This window comes from Scatophagus argus, chromosome 14, assembly GCF_020382885.2.
Source record: "Scatophagus argus isolate fScaArg1 chromosome 14, fScaArg1.pri, whole genome shotgun sequence".
Taxonomy (NCBI): Eukaryota; Metazoa; Chordata; class Actinopteri; family Scatophagidae; genus Scatophagus; species Scatophagus argus.
In genome coordinates this window covers 20,315,923-20,323,828 of record NC_058506.1, presented here as the reverse complement: position 1 = coordinate 20,323,828, position 7,906 = coordinate 20,315,923, and positions in this window count along the sequence as shown.

The following is a 7,906-nucleotide window of genomic DNA, read 5'->3' as shown; positions in this document are numbered from 1 at the left end:
GTGCATGTCACAGCACAAACCAAGCAATGAAGTCAAAGGAATTGTCTGTAGATCTCTGAGACAGGATTGTGTTAAGGCACAGATCTGGGGAAGGGAACAGAAAAGATTTCTGCCACATTAAAGGTCCCAAAGAGCACAGTGGCCTCCATAATCCATAAGTGGAAGATGTTTTGAACCACCAGGACTCTTCCTAGAGCTGGCCTCCACACTAAACTGAATGATCATGGTAGAAAGGCCTTAGTCAGAGAGGTGACCAACAATCCAATGGTCACTCTGATAGAGCTCCAGTGTTGCTCTGTAGAGAGGGGAGAACCTTCAAGAAGTACAGCCATTTCTGCAACCAATCAGACCTTTATGGCAGAGTGGCCAGACAGAAGCCACTCCTCAGTAAAATGCATATGAAAGCCTGCCTGGAGTTTGCCAAAAGGCACCTGAAGGACTCTCAGACCACAAGAAACAAAATTCTCTGGTCTGATGAAACAAAGATTGAACTCTTTGGCATGAATGACAAGCATCATGTCTGGAGGAAACCAGGCACTGCTCATCACCTGGCCAATATCATTCCTACTGTGAAGCATGGTGGTGGTAGCATCGTGCTGTGGGGATGTTTTGCGGCAGCAGGAACTGGGAGACTCGTAAGGGTCGAGGGAAATATGTCTGCAGCAATGTGCAGAGACATCTTTGCTGACAACCTGCTCCAGAGTTCACTGGACCTCAGACTGGGGTGAAGGTTTATCTTCCAACAGGACAACGACCCTAAGCATACAGCCAACGTCACAAAGGAGTGGCTTCAGGACTACTCTGTGAACGTCCCTGAGTGGTCCAGCCAGAGTCCAGACTTGAACCCTATTGAGCATCTCTGGAGAGATCTGAAAATGGCTTTGCACTGACGCTCCCCATCCAACCTGATGGAGCTTGAGAGGTTCTGCATTGAAGAGTGGGAGAAACTGTCCAAAAATAAGTGTGCCAAGCTTATAGGATCACACTCAGAAAGACTTGAGGCTGTAATTGCTGCGAAAAGGGCTTCAACAAAGTATTGATCACAGGGTGTGAATACTTATGTACATGTTATATATGTATATATATATATATATATATATGTATATGTATATATATATATATATTTTTTATTTTTTAATAAATTTGCAAAAAATATCAAGCAAACTTGTTTCACTTTGTGATTATGGGGTATTTTGTGAAAAATTTTGAGGGAAAAAATGAATTTAATTCATTTTGGAAAGAGACTGTAACATAACAAAATGCTTTCGAGATGTACTGTATATTAATATTCTGTTGATTCTGTTTAAGAAACCACTCTATTAGAATTAGACCACTGGTGCTGCTACATGATTGTTTCTTTTATCCAAACAAATTCAAAGAAGAAATGCTCTTCTCCATTGCACATTTCACTTTGTAATGCTACATTCACTTTGGCCCACTTGAAGTGGGAAAGTTTCCGACTTACCCCCATGTACATGCTCTCAAACGGTCAAACAAAAGTGGTGACTTCCAGTCCAAGTTAATGAGTTGATGAGTAATGTTTCACTTCAAAACATCATAAACATGACAGTCTACCGGGTTAATGGCAGATATATCAGTAAAATTTCCCCCTCATCTGTCATAATGAGTCCAACATCACTGAGCTAACCAGACATCCATTATTTGCATTTTACTGTAGGCAGCATATTAAAGGCCCGCTGCAGCACTGTAGACTGATAAGACTGGATGGTTTTATTGAGCCAAGTGGGATGGAAAAGGTTGCTATTTTGAGAAACAAGTTTATTTTCTTTCTTACCAAGAGTTAGATGATGTCTGTCCAAACTGCAGCTTTGCTTGTGGCTTATATGGTCATGAACATTTATGCGATAGAGAAATACACAAGATTTGAAGTTGACTCAAATGAAACCGTTCACAGCAAATTCTGTGAAGCTGCTGAATACATTTGAATGGATAACTTTAGACTTTAGAACTTCAGACTTTATTTCCGCACCGCCTTTCGTACAGGTCATGGTTTTGCTGACAAGCCACTGATAAGACAGTATAAATGTAAAAGAGATGTGCAGGATACAGAAAATGACAAAAATGTAATAAAAACAATAGAGTTCCCTTTCATTGATACATATGATCAGACTCAGAGCTGAGGCATTCGCTTGCAAAGCTATTTTTGTTTAAAGAGTACAAAAATGTATGAAGAACATCTCTTATCAAACACACATCCTTTATCTTCTTTTAAAATCTCTCTCATACTTTTTAGCGGTCACTGCTCCAAACAAAACAGCCATTTTTTTCCATTACTGGCAAAAGATAAGGAGCTTGTTGCTCCAAGAAAAGCTATGAGCGGGTTGGCTTCCCAGCGCTTCCCAAAAGCCTCTGAGAAACAATGAAAGACGCTTTTCCAACATGTGGAAAGTTTACATGACCAGAGGGAAAGTGTTAACTTACTGTACATCCACTGCAAGCTGATGAACCATCAGTAAAAAAAAACGCTGAGTAACTTTTCCCCGTACGAGAGCGAGCCGAGTCGGCCTTTTTGCGTCCTGTGTTTACATTTGGATTGTGGGATTAAGATTTACAAAGTGCTGTTGAGCATGAGGAGCTTTGTATTAACTGTCTAATGAAAGGCTTTTTCCCCTCTGTGACTCAGACTCTCCATCCCCTCCTGCCCCCAGGAGAGACAAACACACACTCGCTGAGGTTAATTTACTGTCCAGGGTGGTACAGGAAGCCCGCCGGCTGTTCTGTGTCAAGGCGGAAAAGGCCTCTTTGTCACTTTCAGGACAGAAATGAGAATCTCTGGGATGTTTAGCAAAACAGGCGTAGCCTTCGTGTTGACAATAAAGCGTCACGGCGGCACAAACCTCAACATGTCAGGGAGTGTTTGGGTTTAATTTAAATCCTGTCCTGTAGGCTGTTTAAACACAACAAAGTGTTTTAAGAAGAAGACGCTGTTTAATTTGAACTCTGGAGAAGCTCCTGAAGCATGTGTTTGCTTAGATTAATAAATATATGTTTGTAAGGATGTAGCTGAAGATGGGGTGAGCTCCAGAAATACATTCATAAATTATTGGACTTCGAAGCACCGACTCATTAAAAGATGCTCCTGTTAGATCAGCGTTAATCTTCCCAGTTGGATTTATAATTGAGATTTGAGCTTATTTAACTTGTAGATCTGCAGAATTTGCAGCGACAGGAAACCCCAGCAGTAATCAGCTTCCTTTTTATCTGAAACTGTCTAGACTGTGTTTATGTGTTATGTTAACAAGTGTAGCCCTTACAAAGTAAAATGCACCGTACTGTATCCTGGACTGTACCACATGGTTTAATCCTTTTTTATTGGATTGTGTTGGACTTTTTTTTTACATTTTGTTCCTTAAATACTAATTTTACTCTTTACTCTTACTCTTAGATATTTCTTATCTATATACAACCAGTGGTGGAAAGTTCTTTTACAGTGCTGTGCTTAAAAACAAATTGAGGTACTTTTACTTTGCTTGACTATTTCCATTTTATACCAGTTGATGCTTCTCCTCCACTGCATTTACTTGACAGACGTAGTCACTGGTTACTTTTCATATAAGATTAGTTTATAGTTTCTGTTTATAAAATAAGAGACATATTTAAATGTTAAACCAATGTTTTCCAAACTGTTTGACGTTTTAGCAGCTTCGGACTAAACTGCACTGAAATATGTAACCATTTATAAAATATGTAACCGTTTATGAAATAGTGAAAACTGACTCCATCCATAGGAGCCGCAACAGTAAAATGCTGTTTACATGTTGATGTATTAGCCATCTAATAATGTTATATATGAGAACAAATCAGTCACAGGAGAGCAGAATAAGTACTGCTACTTTCAATACTTCAACACTGATAAAACTTTTACCAGCCCTTCTGTACTTTTACTTTAGCAGGATGGCTCAATGCATCCTGGGACTTGCAGACAGCTGAAACCTGAACCCTTTCCCGTTTCCTACCAGGACCTTTTGCTCAGCAAGAAGACATATTAGGTTGTTTAATTTCCAGGATTGTTAGGAGCAAATGTCATGACGTTGTCCTAGTGCTGTGAATCCTCCTGCAGCCATTCTCGTCAATGACTCATGTAAAGTACAAGTACGCAGAGGACCTCATGAGACCACTACTCTCTGACTATATTTATTGACTTTTATTTATTTTTCCAGCGTGGTATCACCTCTCCAGGGCAAAGTGAAAAACATACAGTAGTGGGAGCTCCTCTTCCTCAGAGAGAGGAAACTGTGGTCCTCCCAGTTCAAGTCTACAGCGTTCACATGCAGAACCCAGAGACAAAACAAAGCTCTGGTGGAGTCCTGCAGCACCAGCAGCTGCACCACCCTGCTGAAAGGCATCATTTCCTTTTAGAGGCCTTTCCTGCTCTTTTATAAAATTCCACCACATTTTTTTCATGTTTATGAGACGAGCACAGATAGAATCAGAGGACGCCGGCGGGAAGTATTTGTGGGTCCCTAATTGGAAGCAGACCTCAGTCACTTTTCCTCCCGCCTGTGACCATGCATTGAGTCATAAATAAACATTAACCTATGTTTATCATACTTTAGTCAGATCAGAAAAAGCTCTTTTACGAGCAAAGGTTTGACCAAAGCAGCAGCAGGTTACTTAGTCACAAAGAAAGTGAGAGGAAAGAGAAAACAAGTCATGAACACCTGCCGTTAACAAGGAAAGATGTGTTTTTCTTTTTGAGGGCAGCTTTAAAGCGTCCTCAGTAGAATCTTAATTTAGCTTCACCTAAGTTAGAACAACACATCCTGAAGGGAACATGAATGTCTGAACCAAAGATCTTTGAAAACCTTTCACAGTTTGCCTCCAGCTCCATAAAGACTCATTAGCAGTTTTATGGAAGGATGCTTAATTGACACGTCAACGATGATGCCAGATGAAAAGTCACGGTCACCAAAGTTGTTAGGATTCATCATCTGGAACCATAAATGCCTCTATAAGATCTCATGGCAATCCATCCTGTAGTTGCTGGGCAGACATTTTAATCTGGACCCAAACTGGTGGACTGACTGGGAGTTCTGCAGGAGGAGGCTGAAAGCCTGGCTATGGCCTTGTTTTCAGTGGATGTTCCGGAGTAACTGAGGTGGTTTCTGCAACGAGTTGCTGATATCTCAAAATCTGGACAAATAAAAGCAAAACTACCCATTACATACCACCTGAGTTAAGTCAGAAAATATCCTTTTTGCAATTTGGGGGAACAATCACTTTACGATCGGTAAACACTCAGATTACCTTCTGAGAGAAATATTAACAATCTTGTTGAAATGCAAAGCAAACTTTGTTCATTAAACTCTTCAGCATGTGGACAATAAAATCGAAAAACTGGCACAACGTTGTGGTTATCTCACAGCCGTACCCGTAAAACAAACAGCTTGACTTCAAACTGAATCAACCTGCACTCTCAAACACAACGTTCTTGGAAAAAACCTTAAAGCAATTAAAATGGATAAACCTTTATACAATTTTATTTTATTATTTTTGAAGAAACAGCAGATGCAGGATGTGTGATGCCATTTAAGGTGCACGTGTTCTCGTTCTCTGTCTTCCTCACTGATTCCACACAGACTTGAAGCACAACAGCAACACAAAGTCTAATGTGAAACACGCAGAGTTAAGAATTCCATCAAATTCATGTCACTGCAGGGAAATAAACACGAGCAGGCCAACTCTGACCTCTCCCATGAGTCCTTGGCGATAAATCTTGATAGTGAACGCTGTGTGGGAGCGCTGGGATTACTGTGGATGAATAATAAGATGGCGTCTGCTCTCAGTTTGCCAGTCAGCGAGCCTGGAGATCACGGAGCAAGGCACAGACAATCACAGACCATCGCACTCAGGTCAGCAGGCGTGTCCATCTCCACCGAGACAGCTTCCCGGCTTGGAACGGACGGACGTACGACTGAATCACCATCACTCACATATTTACATTAGCTTTGTCTGGTATGACTTGTCAACTCAGCACTTTTTAGTCATGCTAGTGGGATGGCTCACAGCGTTTCGCCGGTCATCCACATGCTGAAGATTTTATTTATTGCGGGTCATGAGGCTATGATTACCCCCAAGGCGAACAGATAAAAAGAGTTTTCTCTGGACTACAGGACTGCGAATATTTGTCTCAGAAAGGGACTGATCTTAAAGGGTCAGTTCCTCCAAATTACAAAAAAAGAGAAGGTTTGGTTTTATTTGTTCAGGTTTTGAGATCTCTGTCTGATTTTTGTTGTTGTTCTCAAGAAATTCAGCATCTCTTGGCAGAAACGCTGTCCCTGTCCTTCAGGATAATCCACCATCAACAGGGACAGTTTTAGAAATACTCAAATCATGAATCTTTTCAGCATGGTCAAATGTTTTCACTACTGACTGCCATATCAACGTTGAAAGGGGTTAATATGTCAGTACTGTGTTTTCAGATTGTTGTGACCTCCTGAGCTCCTGAAGCACATGAACTCATATGGTCCAAAGATGCAGCTTTTCTTCAACTGAAACAAGTTTAGGGTTGTGGTCCCACACTGAACTTCAAAGAATCACTGAAGTCTCTCATAAAACTGAAGAGTTACAATAAAGAACAATGTTGGCTCTTAAAAACTCTGCAAGGCATCATCACTTCCTGCGAGGAAGCATTTTCTGGCTGTTTTAGATTGTTGTTTGGGTGAATACTGACTGTTCTTTAGCCAATGCTTTCTAGACAAGAGAAAGAGCTTTGAAAGTAGGACTGGACTCAGCCTGGACTCACCAGACTACAGAGGAAAAAGAAGAAAATTCAAGTAAACTCAAGCTCAAGGAATGCTGCTCTGACCCCCATGATAAATGACAGATATGTTGGAGGAAACTCCCGCCTGTTACACCCTTATTCTTTCCTACATTGTTCAACTGACAACACGAGGCCAAACATAACGTTCCTTGGTGTATTTAGTATTTGTCATCCATCGAACGTCTACTCTGTAGGACTTGCTTGATCAGAAGGTTTGATCAGCTCTACTGAACTAATGAAGGACTGATGAAGCCTCTCAGATGAGAGCATGAATTCAAAAATGTCTTTATGACCTCTGTGCTCGATCATCTCTTGTATGAACACGTCCTTCATGATCTTTGGCACACTGATCATTTTTAAAGGACAATGTGTACAATGAATACATGAATGAAGTACAAACAACAACAAGCATGTGTGATTTTCAGTTTGAGGAGTGAAGACGGCGTTTATCTTTACGTACGTCAGCAGCTGAAAACAGAAGCTTTTGTACGCACTCGTAACATCACCTTATGCTTTGTTAAACTGTGCTTTGTGCCTGTTAACAACTAAGGGGCGAAAAGATCATGGGGGTCAGAGCAGCATTCCTTAATGTTGTAACATTAATTACAGTATGTTAACTGGTACACAGTTAGCATAACATGCTAATGTTTAGTAGCAGTTAGCATCCAAAAACTCTACTGTTAGCAGGTTAATGTTTGAACATTTAATCACACTTTAAAGTGGCACAAGTGTTGGACACAGAGTCTTTAAAACAACCCCAGAAGCTCCTGATTCAGAAATCTGGAGGACGTTTGATGAGTCTGCAAGCACTTCCTCTGAAGCATACTGACGCCTTTAGTGTTACGTGTTAGCATCTTAGCATGAATCCTCACATACACTGAATGCTGGGCAAGAGGAAATTTTGTCCTGTCTTTGGTAGCACTAAATTAACTTCATGGATTATTATTGTTAGGATCCAACGTTTTCTTTGAGGTATTTTACACTGAAAACAAGGACTGAATGTAGTTTTTCAGGCTGAATTATACTGTTCTGTGTAGCTGTTTCTCAGCCAGGTGAGTCAGCAGAAGAGGGTAAACTGTGTTAGCCTGTGGGGTTTTGGCAACATAATCCAAGCGGGTGCGC